Source organism: Thalassophryne amazonica, chromosome 7 (assembly GCF_902500255.1).
Source record: "Thalassophryne amazonica chromosome 7, fThaAma1.1, whole genome shotgun sequence".
Lineage (NCBI taxonomy): Eukaryota > Metazoa > Chordata > Actinopteri > Batrachoidiformes > Batrachoididae > Thalassophryne > Thalassophryne amazonica.
The window spans coordinates 62,356,437-62,372,414 of record NC_047109.1 but is presented as its reverse complement, the minus strand read 5'-3'; the positions used below and the strand labels follow the sequence as shown (position 1 = coordinate 62,372,414).

Below are 15,978 nucleotides of genomic sequence, written 5' to 3'. Positions count from 1 at the left end.
TTATTTTTGACCAGATGCAAGTGAAGGCTTAACTATGGAATCGGATTGGGGGGGGCGGTGCTCTGAAGCTTACAAGGACTGAGCATCAATTTGGTCAATTTCAAGGCTTTTCACATGAAGACCTGTCAGCTTTAGCTAAAACATTTGCTAAATTTAAGAAATGAACCCAAACGTTTCTCACCTACAAATTGTTGCTCACTTCATGCTTTTGAAAAAAACAAGATAAATTTATATATATACTGTTGAACAATAAATGTCTCTTTTTACCTCCACTAAATCATTGTGGGAAACTTAGCAGTGATTCAAAACAAACCAATTTACTTCCATTTCTGCCTTACTTACAAATATATAAGTACTAACAGTCCTGTAATACCACTTTTCAGGACTAAACATCTTGCGAGCACTGTCAAGTCTCACATAGCGAGCATCACTGAAGCAGAATTCATTGCAAAAGATGAACTTTTGAAGCTTCCTGTAATAGCTAACATCGTAGGTGCTCTCTAACAATCTGTACAAACACAACGTATTAACAGTAACAAAACCTGCTTTAACACGCTAAAGCAAAATGGTGTGGAGAATGTTTACCTTTTGTTTGTTTTTGGATTTGTAAATAACGGCAATTTTTTTATTTTTTGGAACAAATTTAACTATGTGTATATTTATTTTGTATTGCACAGAAAATGTTTAGTTTGACTGTTGCACAGTGGGTGTAAGATATTGCTGATTGTTGTTATCATGATGCAAGCTGTATGTTGTAAAAAAGAGAAACAAGAAAACAGTGGAAGGCTTGGCCATTTTGTACAGGGTGTTTGTATGTGTGGAAGAACTACTGACTAATAAAAGATGAACGGTTGTAAACACAAAGATTACTTTATGGACTCTGAAGTCTTTTTTTGACATTTTTCTTTACCTGCTTTGGAGAACAAATCTCATTGTAGGGGTCATATTGTGCAACATATACAGAGGAAACATGAATAGAGTTTCATATTAAGCATCCTCAAAGTCCTAAAATTATGTTTGTACACATATAACACCTTTATTAATATAGTAACCCTAACCCCAAACCTGGGGTTCTACTCCACTCTGCACAAAATGCAGAAGGAGTACTGTTATGACAAAAAAAAAAACAACCTCAACACTGCAATCAAACTGACACGTCCAAGCTAATCCAAGAGAGTATTGACTAGATGCCAAAATTATTTTCAAAAAAATACATGACTGACTTTCAAATGCACCCCAAGATGTAATAAAAGAAAGACTGAAATATATATTATCTATAATTATATATATTTATCACTTTATCAAGTCAGTTTCTGTGAAATTATGTTCTGGAACTGCTGACACAAAAGCTAGCCATATACTATATACTGTATCACAACTGTGTTTACACTGTATGTTACAACAGAGCAGAAACCCAATATGTCTTAGAGCCATTGAGTCTGTATTGCATGTATTGGAGGGGGGTTACAAATTTTAATAACATTTTTATAACAACACTGCACAGTGAAACCAACTCAGAACTTTTTCACAGTTAATTCTATTTTTGTTTTCTTATTTGATATGGAGAAGGCGTCTTGCCTTGTGTGGTGAAGCTTTGCAGCTTATCAAGAATCGGGATATGTGTCTGGGACAAAGGATGGAGAGGAGATAGTGGGTCAGACCTGGCACCTGTGAAAGACTTCTTCAGGAATTATGGGAGGAAGATTACCCCGATTACTCAGATTCTTTTAAACTCCATATATTGTGTATCAGGATGCTGTGTTCTGCAGAAACTTTCCAACTGCTGTGAGGATGACATGAACTGCAAGGGTCCCTGCCACAGGTGACATAAATGCAACTTTATTTTTACGTTGAAGGCCTGTCAGATGCTCTAAAAATTGAATAGGGCTGTAGACAGGGATGTAATCTCTCACCACTTCTCTTTAGTATGTTTATTGAGGCTTTGGCACAGTCAATCAGACAGAACCCCAGAATACATGGTGTGACAGTAAATAACATAGACCAGAAGATAGCCCTCTTTGCAGACGATGTTTTGATTTACATGGCAAGACCCTATGAATCCCTCCCAGAACGACATAAAACCTTAATAGAATTTGGCACAGTTTCAGGCTACAAATGAAATTCTCATAAATCCCAAGTGATAGCCTTCAATTATATACCTGATGAGTCCATTAAGAAACATTTCAAAATAAATTGTGGGATGGAATCAATTTCCCACCTGGGAATTATTATTCCAAAAGACATGAACGATCTAATTCCGGCTAACTATGACCCACTTATGACTAAAATTAAAAGTGATTTAGACAGGTGGAACCTGGTTCCTTTCCTTGGCATTATGCAAAGGATCGAAGCAATAATGATGATTGTACTGCCTAAATTATTATACTTATTTCAGATGGTACCTGCAGAACCTCCAAACACTGTTTCAAGAAATAGATAATTATTTTCTAGATTTATATGACAGGTGAAGAAGCCCAAGATTAAATATAAAACTTTACAATTGGCCAAAAAATAAAGGGGGCCTCTCGATTCCAAATTTTTCAATTTCAATTTTTTCAATATATTTTCATTTATATAGCGCCAAATCAAATCAATTTTATTTATATAGCGCCAAATCACAACAAACAGTTGCCCCAATGCGCTTTATATTGTAAGGCAAAAGCCATACAATAATTACAGAAAAACCCCAACGGTCAAAACGACCCCCTATGAGCAAACACTTGGTGACAGTGGGAAGGAAGCAGGTGCCCTGTAATTAGGAGGGTGCTAACTAGAGCACAATAGGTGCTAATTAGAGCTATTGGTTAGTCACTAGCCTATAGCAGTCTGCCTCTCGGTAGGAGGGGTCTGGTTAGGTTTAAAGCTCCAGCTTTTGTGACTTTTTGATTATTCTTCTCTACAAGAGTCAAGACAGAAGTCAGACCACCAGAGCAAGAATTTTAGCTGAGGAAGCTTCTGCGATTTGAAGCAAAACGTCCTCGCGTCAAGCAACCCAGTCCAGTCGAAGATTCAAGCTTCTCTACAGTGGGAAGGAAAACCTCCCTTTTAACAGGAAGAAACCTCCAGCAGAACCAGGCTCAGGGAGGGGCCAGATCACAACAGAGTTGCTTCAAGGCGCTTCACACAGGTAAGTTCTAACCTTACTAACCCCCAGAGCAACAGCGGTAAGGAAAAACTCCAAATGTTACAAATTACTACAGAGCAGCTCAAATAAACCAACTGATTGACATTTGCAATCCATCATATGTAGCTAAATGGAAAGAAATAGAATATCAAAATAATATTCCCATACAGGCTGTAATAGGAAATGTAGATCTTTTGAATAAAATTAATACTTGAACAGAATCGGCACTTAGGACTTGGAATGAAACTTGTTTAAGGATTAGGTGGATAGCATATGACAAAGACTTCACCCCATCAAAGACTGACAAAAACCTTAAGGCATGGATTGGAAGGGGGTTAGTAAAATTTGATGATTTATACAGTAAAGGCTGCCTGCAAAGCTTTCAAGATCTAAAACAGACATAAAACCTTGACAACAAAGATTTCTATAGATTCTTACAAATTTGTCACTACGTAGACAAAATGAACAAACTAGATGCTTATACACCACTATGTTGAATTATAACAATTTAACTCAAATCTTATAAATCACTTCCAAATGATAAACTAGTCTCAAATTTATATAATGAGTTGCAAAACATCAAAGGTGAAAACACTATGTATGTTAAAGAAAAATGGGGAAAAGAAGGTAATTTTGAATTGAACATGGACGAATGGTCTAAAGTCCTAGACATTTTATGGAAAAGTACATCATCAGTCACTTGGAGGGAATTTGCATGGAAGGGGTGATTCGTTTCTTTAAAACACCAGCACAAAGAGGTTCATATCCTCCAACACATCATGTTGGAGGATATGTGGGATGAAAAAAGCTCGACACCATCATGTTTTTTGGAGTTGTCCCAAACTATTGTAAACATTAAGAGCACTATTGACAAAGTCTTAGGAATGACTCCTTTAAATTTTGAATTTTAATGTTTTTAGGGAAAAGGCCTGATTGTGTTATGGGAATTTGTAAAAAATATATGTGGAATATGTTGGTTGCTTGTAAGAAAACAATAACTAGGAAGTGGATGTCTGATAAATTACCCACCACAGAAGAATGGACAGATATTGTCAAAGACATTGCTCAGATGGAAAAACTGACATTTGCATTGAGACACAACCACAACAAATTTGAGGGCCACTGGAAACCATGGACGGACTTCATGAACATTTGAAAAGGAACAACATAATGACACCCACTGTTCTACTGCTACTCCCTTAATATTTTCATTTGCCTGTTTATTTTTATTTTTTCTTTGTTTTTGTTGATGTTTATTATTATATTTAAAAAAAAAAAAAAGAGGAGGGAATGTAAAGGCCACTGGGAACACTATTCTTGAGAGTTAAAATCCAAAGATAATTATTGATATGTATGAATGTACATAATATGTAAATATTTCAGTGTAAACTTCAAAATAAAAATTTAATTACAAAGTTCTCTGTATATAACTTTGATCATTTTTTAAATTTAAAACAGCATTTACTAGTATTTTCAGTCACATTAATGTACCTAATTTGTTCAAATATTTCATATTGGAATTATAATTTAATTACAATATAATACTTTTTCATATATTTTATGGATTGAGTCAAATATCAGGTGACATTAAATAGGATTAAAATAAATATGAATCTTCTTTGGAGCTTGAAAAAGGGCGACTGAACTGACTGGACCTGGGAAGGGATTTCAGGACTGCACTGTAGATGGGGGACAGATGGTGTTATAATCCACCTCCTCTACTAAGTGATGGTTGTTGAATCACAGAAAAGATCTCAGTACTGGTTAAGGGGAACGACTAACCCATCCAGGGGTGATCCCAATGATGAATAATCACCACTAGGTGTCAGCAAAGATAAACACCATGTGCCATACAGACAAGAAGCTTGGGTGTTTTTCTGTACTTTGGAAATATTTATCCTAAATGAGTCGTGCAATTATAGTTTTTCATAAAGCCAATGTGCATTACCAGGTGTCTTAAAAATTATTAAAGTTTAGACAAAGTCTATTCCTGTTTATGGACAGAATTTTTCCAGGAGAAAACTTGCTTTGTCAGGGATGTTCTGGTTCCCACAATGTTCAGTGCTTTCTTGGACTCGGTCCTTGGTAGGGTTCCGGAAACCAACAACTTAGGTGCCTTTGCTGGCAAGGAAAGGTGGACTGGCCTTGACTTTGCGGATAATGCTGTGATCTTTACAAAGTGAATGGATACTCTGATTGCAGCTGTTGAGAAGCTGAAAGAGGAATCAGTGATTTGGTTTGATTGTCCTGGATCAAGACTAAAATCCAGGATTTAAATGAATTCCTGGACTCAACCAACCGAAGTGGGTGCACAGACAAAAGCTCACATCACAAAATGTTTATTTTGTTTATTATACTCAACCATTTACATATCACATTAGACTTATCTCACATTATCATATATATATATATATATATATATATATATATATATATATATATATATATATATATATATATATATATATATATATATACACACACACACTTAACAAAAATATAAACGCAACACTTTTGTTTTTGCTTGAAAGGGTAGTTGTAAAACAGCTAAACAGCTAAAACAGACCAGGAATGGTCTATTTGAAGAGTTTCAGTCAGGTTTTAGAATTCATCATAGTACAGAAACAGCATTAGTGAAGGTTACAAATGATCTTCTTATGGCCTCAGACAGTGGACTCTTCTCTGTGTTTGTTCTGTTAGACCTCAGTGCTGCTTTTGATACTGTTGACCATAAAATTTTATTACAGAGATTAGAGCATGCCATAGGTATTAAAGGCACTGCGCTGCGGTGGTTTGAATCATATTTATCTAATAGATTACAATTTGTTCATGTAAATGGGGAATCTTCTTCACAGACTAAGGTTAATTATGGAGTTCCACAAGGTTCTGTGCTAGGACCAATTTTATTCACTTTATACATGCTTCCCTTAGGCAGTATTATTAGACGGCATTGCTTAAATTTTCATTGTTACGCAGATGATACCCAGCTTTATCTATCCATGAAGCCAGAGGACACACACCAATTAGCTAAACTGCAGGATTGTCTTACAGACATAAGGACATGGATGACCTCTAATTTCCTGCTTTTAAACTCAGATAAAACTGAAGTTATTGTACTTGGCCCCACAAATCTTAGAAACATGGTGTCTAACCAGATCCTTACTCTGGATGGCATTACCCTGACCTCTAGTAATACTGTGAGAAATCTTGGAGTCATTTTGATCAGGATATGTCATTCAAAGCGCATATCACCCCAATAGAGCGCTTCACTCTCAGACTGCAGGCTTACTTGTAGTTCCTAGGGTTTGTAAGAGTAGAATGGGAGGCAGAGCCTTCAGCTTTCAGGCTCCTCTCCTGTGGAACCAGCTCCCAATTCGGATCAGGGAGACAGACACCCTCTCTACTTTTAAGATTAGGCTTAAAACTTTCCTTTTTGCTAAAGCTTATAGTTAGGGCTGGATCGGGTGACCCTGAACCATCCCTTAGTTATGCTGCTATAGACTTAGACTGCTGGGGGGTTCCCATGATGCACTGAGTGTTTCTTTCTCTTTTTGCTCTGTATGCACCACTCTGCATTTAATCATTAGTGATTGATCTCTGCTCCCCTCCACAGCATGTCTTTTTCCTGGTTCTCTCCCTCAGCCCCAACCAGTCCCAGCAGAAGACTGCCCCTCCCTGAGCCTGGTTCTGCTGGAGGTTTCTTCCTGTTAAAAGGGAGTTTTTCCTTCCCACTGTCGCCAAGTGCTTGCTCACAGGGGGTCGTTTTGACCATTGGGGTTTTTACGTAATTACTGTATGGCCTTGCCTTACAATATAAAGTGCCTTGGGGCAACTGTTTGTTGTGATTTGGCGCTATATAAATAAAATTGATTGATTGATTGATTGATTTTGCTCCCATTTTGTATGAGATGAACTCAAAGATCTAAAACTTTTTCCACATACACAATATCACCATTTCCCTCAAATATTGTTCACAAACCAGTCTAAATCTGTGATAGTGAGCACTTCTCCTTTGCTGAGATAATCCATCCCACCTTACAGGTGTACCATATCAAGATGCTGATTAGACACCATGATTAGTGCACAGGTGTGCCTTAGACTGTCCACAATAAAAGGCCACTCTGAAAGGTGCAGTTTTGTTTTATTGGGGGGGGATACCAGTCAGTATCTGGTGTGACCACCATTTGCCTCATGCAGTACAACACATCTCCTTCGCATAGAGTTGATCAGGTTGTCAATTGTGGCCTGTGGAATGTTGGTCCACTCCTCTTCAATGGCTGTGCGAAGTTGCTGGATATTGGCAGGAACTGGTACACGCTGTCGTATACGCCGGTCCAGAGCATCCCAAACATGCTCAATGGGTGACATGTCCGGTGAGTATGCCGGCCATGCACGAATTGGGACATTTTCAGCTTCCAAGAATTGTGTACAGATCTTTGCAACATGGGGCATGCATTATCCTGCTGCAACATGAGGTGATGTTCTTGTTATGTGTCGGACGCAGCTCGGAGAACCGACCAGCATTTGAAGGACCCAGTATGAAATAAGCAGAGCACGGTACAAAGGCTAACTGAATTTAATACATAACAGTGATGTGATACAAAACAACAAAAGAGTGTGCGGTCTGGTGTGGTGGTGATACGGTGCGCTCCCAGCAGCGCTAACGGTCCGGAGCCAGAAGCCGTTCGGACCCAAGGACCCCGCCGACACCCCCCAGGTGGCCGCAACAAACCGAGTCTGTGAAAGAAGGAACTATTATGTGAGTCCACACTCTACACACAGAGAGACCACTCAAAGGTGTACATAAACAGCAAACACTTCCTGGCTTAATTACTAATCAGCTTCCCAACCTGCAGGCATGGAACATCCAGTTCACAAAACTCCACTGCAGTGGAAGCTGATACATGACTAACGTACAGCTCAATATAATAAGGTGTGAGGGACACCACATTTACTGACTGTATAAACGTTAGTCACAAAATCTAACGTACCTCAGGAAGTGTGCTGACGAGCGTGAGACCTCACCCCCTCCTCTTTCACAGACCGTGCATCAAACCCTGGACGTTCTCTGCATCCACTGATGATGAGATGGCTCCCGAGACGACGATCTCACCCGTCTGGTCACAAGGTCGAGTCTCTGGCAAATACACACTGTATACTCCAGTCGTAAATGCCACCATGTTCCAATCCATATAGATGCACCACAGCTGTGAGTCCTGACGAGCCGCAGGTGATCAGGGTGAGGTCCTGATAACCTCAGCAACACAGCCACTCAGTCCCAAATGCAAGCCACCTGGAAGGAAAAACAAAAGACAGAAACAAAAAGGCAGCCAGGCCCCCCAGCCATACAACAGTACCCCACCCTCACGGGAAGCCTCCCGGCGACCACACAAACCTGGCCCAGGAGAAACACCCCCCTCCAGGGACCATGGCTGGAAACCGCATCTGCATTCGTCTTCCAACAGAATGGTTGATGTCCTCTCCTCTGGCTGCATCCTTGCCTTTGTTTCAGTCAGTCACTTAGCACAGGTGTGGCCAGGAGTTCTTAAACCTGTGCGGTCAGCCTTTATCCAACCATGTTCGGTCTTTAGTCATAAAACAAAAAGACAAACACAAACAACCAAAACACCCCCCCTCCCCAGGGGACCGTCCCATCAAACCCCGGGAAGAGGAGAAAAGAAAAACCCCAAACTTAAGCTTACAAATAAAAGTGCTAAACCCCCCCCCCCCCCAAACGACATGTAGGGACCAATACCCCCGAGAGGACTTCCCGCCAGCTCCAGGAGTAATAACCACAGCCGAGGTCCCTCTGGGATCCAACGTCACCCACGGGGACTCCCAGCGCCTCCCAGAGGACCACTCGTCAACCCCAGGAGATGCCTCCCCTCATGACCAACGGACCCAGCCCCGGCCGTCTATGGCTAGATGGACCCACAGCCCTTTCCCCCCCAGAGGACACCACAGTCAAACCCTGAGGGCGGAAACTGGGGGGAAAAACAAGAAGAGAGAAAAAAAAAACATACAAACAAAACAACCCCAACCCCACCCCCTTGGCGCAGTGGAAACTGGAAGCACGTCCAGTGTCACCAACCGTGACTATACCCCAGAAGCCAACCGGGAGGAGTGGAACAGCGGTTATGGCAAACGGCACAAACGGCGCCACTCCTCCGACTTCTACACCAGCCACTAGCTGCGGGTATATCCCACTGCCCCAAACCTCAGCCACGCCGATGGCAGACGGCCAAAGGCGTGCTGAAGCCGGAGGTGGAACAGGGAATCAAAAAACACCCCCCCCCCCAGGTGCAGAGGTTACCCGGGAAACGCCCAGTATAACCAAACTGCACCACTCCAGCAACGCCGACACTACGGCTCACCCGGCTGGAGCCAGAGGAGAAGAGAGGGAAGAAAAAGAAAATACCCCAAACCCCCCCTCCCCCTCCCGGGTGCAGAGGCTACCTGGGAAATGCCCAGCACAACCAAACTGCACCCCTCCAGCAACGCCGACACTACGGCTCACCCGGCTGGAGTCAGAGGAGAAGAGAGGGCATAACAAAAACAAACAAAAAAAAAGAAAAAAAGACCCAAGTACCACCCCATCACCCCCCAGGGGACCGTCCCATCAAACCCTGGGGAGGTGAAACAAAAAGAAATAAAAAGAAAGACTAACAGACCAACATACAGTTGTTTGGGTCTTTTTTTTTTTTTTTTTTTTTTCTTAGACAGGCTGCAGGGTCACAACCCCAGACACAAACAGTGGAAAAGAAAAAAATAAATCCCACACAAAAACCAACTCAAAAAACACCCACACGAAATGAACTAACACAAAACAAATCAGTGACGTATACCGTTAAGCTCAAACAAATCGAACACACCTGTTCTAACTTAAGAGCTTAACGGTAATGTGACTAAGTCACCAAAAGAGGGAGCCAAAGTGCTAACAATGAAAAAAAACCCCTTTGGTGACAAAAAACAAACGAGCTGCATCTCCGTGCGCAGCTGTGTGCAACACACAACCAAAATGTGCTCAACTAAATAACGCCGGAGCTGATACAACAGACGCAGTAGTTATCTTTATCCGGGGAAACGGGGCTACAACTGTAACACAGGAAGCTCAGCGACCCGTGCCACAGAGCTCCGCCGTGTGCGTGCACCCATTACAGACACACTCTTGCAGCTCCCGTTTAAACCTCTTATCCGGTCGGAGCGTGACGCGAAGCCGTCGCCAGTCACACTCCACCACGACCCACGTTTAAGGCACAACACAGGAACACGGCTGCAAGAGAGCACAAATCAGTATTCAGCAATGGGTCTCAAACACACACCATCCGGGCGGAGAGCACCCGCAACTGATCCGGATAACTACTGAACGTCTGCTGCCGCCTTCCCGGCGCGTTACCGTCTCTGCTACCGCTGGGTCCGTGATGTTTGGCCAGAGACTACTGTTATGTGTCGGACGCAGCTCGGAGAACCGACCAGCGTTTGAAGGACCCAGTATGAAATAAGCAGAGCATGGTACAAAGGCTAACTGAATTTAATACATAACAGTGATGTGATACAAAACAACAAAAGAGTGTGCGGTCTGGTGTGGTGGTGATACGGTGCGCTCCCAGCAGTGCTAACGGTCCGGAGCCAGAAGCCGTTCGGACCCAAGGACCCCGCCGACACCCCCCAGGTGGCCGCAACAAACCGAGTCTGTGAAAGAAGGAACCATTATGTGAGTCCACACTCTACACACAGAGAGACCACTCAAAGGTGTACATAAACAGCAAACACTTCCTGGCTTAATTACTAATCAACTTCCCAACCTGCAGGCATGGAACATCCAGTTCACAAAACTCCACTGCAGTGGAAGCCGATACTTGACTAACGTACAGCTCAATATAATAAGGTGTGAGGGACACCACATTTACTGACTGTATAAACGTTAGTCACAAAATCTAACGTACCTCAGGAAGTGTGCTGACGAGCGTGAGACCTCACCCCCTCCTCTTTCACAGACCGTGCATCAAACCCTGGACGTTCTCTGCATCCACTGATGATGAGATGGCTCCCGAGACGACGATCTCACCCGTCTGGTCACAAGGTCGAGTCTCTGGCAAATACACACTGTATACTCCAGTCTTAAATGCCACCATGTTCCAATCCATATAGATGCACCACAGCTGTGAGTCCTGACGAGCCGCAGGTGATCAGGGTGAGGTCCTGATAACCTCAGCAACACAGCCACTCAGTCCCAAATGCAAGCCACCTGGAAGGAAAAACAAAAAGGCAGCCAGGCCCCCCAGCCAGCCATACAACAGATCTTGGATGTATGGCACAACAATGGGCCTCAGGATCTCGTCACGGTATCTCTGTGCATTCAAAATGCCATCAATAAAATGCACCTGTGTTCTTCGTCCATAACAGACACCTGCCCATACCATAACCCCACCGCCACCATGGGCCACTCGATCCACAACATTGACATCAGAAAACCGCTCACCCACACGACGCCACACACGCTGTCTGCCATCTGCCCTGGACAGTGTGAACCAGGATTCATCCGTGAAGAGAACACCTCTCCAACGTGCCAAACGCCAGCAAATGTGAGCATTTGCCCACTCAAGTCGGTTACAACGACGAACTGGAGTCAGGTCGAGACCCCAATGAGGACGACGAGCATGCAGATGAGCTTCCCTGAGACGGTTTCTGACAGTTTGTGCAGAAATTCTTTGGTTATGCAAACCGATTGTTTCAGCAGCTGTCCGAGTGGCTGGTCTCAGACGATCTTGGAGGTGAACATGCTGGATGTGGAGGTCCTGGGCTGGTGTGGTCTGCGGTTGTGAGGCTGGTTGGATGTACTGCCAAATTCTCTGAAACACCTTTGGAGACGGCTTATGGTAGAGAAATGAACATTCAATACACGAGCAACAGCTCTGGTTGACATTCCTGCTGTCAGCATGCCAATTGCACGCTCCCTCAAATCCTGCGACATCTGTGGCATTGTGCTGTGTGATAAAACTGCACCTTTCAGAGTGGCCTTTTATTGTGGACAGTCTAAGGCACACCTGTGCACTAATCATGGTGTCTAATCAGCATCTTGATATGGCACACCTGTGAGGTGGGATGGATTATCTCAGCAAAGGAGAAGTGCTCACTATCACAGATTTAGACTGGTTTGTGAACAATATTTGAGGGAAATGGTGATATTGTGTATGTGGAAAAAGTTTTAGATCTTTGAGTTCATCTCATACAAAATGGGAGCAAAACCAAAAGTGTTGCGTTTATATTTTTGTTGAGTGTATATATATATATATATATACGTGTATATATATATATATATATATATATATAAAGCCTGTTATATTACATAAAACATTAAATATCACTTCTGTGGGATGCTTGATGGGCTGGTCATCCTTCCAGAAGACAAGGTGTAAGATGGCATGGCTTATCTGAAGGAGCACACACCAGACGGGATGGAGGACTTCATCGACTACTTCGATTCAGTGTACGCAAGCGGAACCTTCCGGCGTGTTCAGGAAGGACCAGTACAGCCTGGAGCCCCTTCGCCACCACTGCTTGTCCGCAGCATTCCACCAATGTTCAGCATCTCCATCTGGAACATGCATCAGGTCACATTGCAGGAAGAAGATAGGATGAACAATGCATACGACGGCTCAAATAATTCCTTCTGCCAGCTCATCAGGCATCACCACCCCTCACTCTGTACTGCTGTGGATATGTACCTGTTTATAAGAAAAAATAAAAACTGCCCGCCCTCATCACTTTTTTCTGATGTCAAGGATGATAAACTAAGCAGCCGGTCTGTTTCTCCAGGTAACACTGGTGTTGCGTCAGGAAGGGCATCCGGCATTTGTGCCAAATACCAATGCAGATCTGGTTCTATCCGCTTTGGTGACCCCAAACAAAACAGGAGCAGCCGCATGGACAACAACAAGAAGGATGATAAACTAATGTTTTTTCATGGGGCCTAATTGTGAGATTTTGGTTATATTTATGATAAAATTCTGACCACATTTAAAATTTCTTTGGCACCACTATCATTTTATGTATCAGCCTTTAAATAGGGGATTCATAATATGACATTGCCAATATCATCAAAATTCATGTTGTCTAAAAAAATAATGGTTCTCCTGAATGGGGAAACTTTCAAAAGAACAGAACATGTTTGAACTACCTATGGCAGCGACACATCACGTCTGTGATTGTGACATCACAGATTACGTCGGGGTTTCCCCCAACTTACATGAGTGATGCTGGGAAGCACATGGCAACAGCCAATGCTGTGAAGCACATGGCAACAGCCAATCAGAGTAGAGATGCATGGTCATCTGTGCTGGCTGCTCGCGCAAATTAAACAATCCAACATGGCAGAAAACGCTCCAAAACTGTTTACTTTGGTATAAATCCAATATGTTTCATATACACTTTGGAAAGGTTTAAAAGAAATGATGACTTCTAAATCTACAAATGCTGTTTTTGTAACCAGATAATACCTCTGAAGTGATTTACAAGACATCTTATGGATCTTAGCGTGCACACCCTGTGGCAAGCGGAAGAAAATGGATGGATGGATGGATGGATGGAATTCCCCCCACATAATTGTGCTGTCATCATTAAAATGAGCTATAATTTCGAAACACATTTCAAAAACAAACCAATATTATAATGCTTGTATTTCAGTAGAAACTAAATTTTGTCAGTTTTGTGAAATTTGAAAGGCAGTACAGCTTTACGTTTTTAACTCACTCGATGCCACTGACTCTAAAACGCGTCTTTTCCGATAGTAACGCCCCGCACCAAAGACGCATCACTGAGCCCCTTTCTTTTCTTCTCTTTTCTTTTCTTGTGGTATGTTTGTTGTTGACATGGACATAGAACTCAATTTTCTATGGGTCTTGAAAAAATACTCAAATGCTGAAGAAATCCTGGCACTGGGATGTTCTGAACTTTGAAAATGGCTGGCACTCAATGAGTTAAGTAATGTTCCATTGGCACAATATGACCTCATTATATTTCATTAAATGTAAAAGTAAATTAAAATTAAAATTTGAGCAATTCCTCACACATCATAACAGAAACGATTAAAATCTAACCACAGCCTTCAATGAATGATCCTCCAACATAAAACCCACAAATGAAATTCCATAACCACAAAATGCCAGCTGACAAAGACAAATCCAGAAGAGAACAAATGTCAACCTCACTCACTCAGTCATTGTCAACTGCTTACTCCAGTTAAGGGTCCCGGACAAACATCCACCTATAGACAACAAATGTAACACATGATTATTAATGGTGACTGAAAAATATATTCACATTTTACACAACAAACACCATCAAGAAGGAAAGAATATAGCAAATCTTTGCCAACGATGAGTAACAAATCAGATCCTCTTCTTCTACCACCTTCCTGTTCTCTTTCACTTCTTCCTCTGTTAGCATCATTTAAAAGACAAGACTCACACGTCTATCGTTAGTGATTTGAGATTCCTCAGCATTAAATATGAATGTGACATGCACCGCTGTAACTTTACCTTATCTTTGAATTTCTCAGTCTGAGCTTCCACTTGTGCCGTGCACTTCTCTTTATTCGCCTCCATCTTCTGGTTGACTTTTTTAGGTGACATCCTCATGAAGGTGTTTATCTTGTCGCTCTTCTAGACAACTACCTTCTTAGGATTTTTGATCTTCAGCGATGCATTCAAGCTGTCCAGCCTCCATGCACCACCAAAGACAAAGAAAGAGTGGGAAAAAACAAAGAAACAGAAGAATCTCTGGATTAACTCTATTTAAATTAAATGGGAAAATGTTTGTATCTATGACAGAATATAGCAGAAAAAGTGCCTTCAAGCTCTGTACAGCTCATTGGTTGATGCTTATATACACCAGATCCTCTAGGTGGTGCTAAATAGTTGAGTTTTGTCTCTGAGGTTAACATCAAATTGCAAGCTTAAAACTGAGAGAGAGAGAGAGAGAGAGGACCATCACCTTCCTAAAGGAGGTGATGGTTAAGGTGGTTGGTGATGGTTAGTGGTTAAGCATTGGGCTTGAGACCAGAATATTGTTGGTTCAAATCCCAGCCTGACCAGAAAATCACTAAGGGCCCTTGGGCAAGGTCCTTAATCCCCTAGTTGCTCCCGGTATGTAGTGGGCACCTTGCATGGCAGCAGCCTGACACTGAGGTGAATGTGAGGCATTATTGTAAAGCACTTTGAGCGTCTGATGCAAATGGAAAGCGCTATATAAATGCAGTCTATTCATAGATAAAGCTACGGTCACATGGGTTGCATGCGACAGGACGTGACGACTTGCTTATTCAATTTCAGAGTGTGCATTTTGCAGTGGCAAAAGACAACAGTCGGTCTGACTTGAAGTCCATTTTATGCAAATACTGAGCAATGCGACACGGCGACTGCCAATCCAAGTGAATAGGCAGCTTGTTGTTTGCTCAAACAAAATGATTTCACATAAATGAAAATACTTTGAAACATTTGTGTTTCTATATGAGTCTAATATGCTTCTCATATGTTTTGTAGAAGTTAGCAAAAAATAAACACTTCTAAAATTAGAAATGATGTTTTTGTAACCAGATAACAGCTCTGAAGTGATTTACAAGACATGGGAATGTTAGTGTGCACGCCCCAGGAGCTCCCAACAAACAACTAAGCCAACCGGGTGCCGATGTCATGTGTAGCGAGGGGGGGGGGGGGGGGGGGGCCGAGGGGCACAGAAAAGCAACTGTGAAAGTAAGCTTGCATCATTCTCCAAAGCTGAGGAAATTATTGACAAAAAAGGTTATCTTAGTAGCAGGAGGTGGTAATGGTAGAAAATTTTTTTTTCCCCAAATA

At 42.1% G+C, this 15,978-nt stretch overlaps 1 protein-coding gene across 5 annotated transcripts in view; it reads left to right on the top strand.

Moving 5' to 3' along the window:
* Nucleotides 1–15,978, top strand: part of LOC117514031 (thrombospondin type-1 domain-containing protein 7A) — a 602,038-nt gene that overhangs the window by 577,385 nt on the left and 8,675 nt on the right. The gene's annotated exons all lie outside the window — the stretch shown is intronic.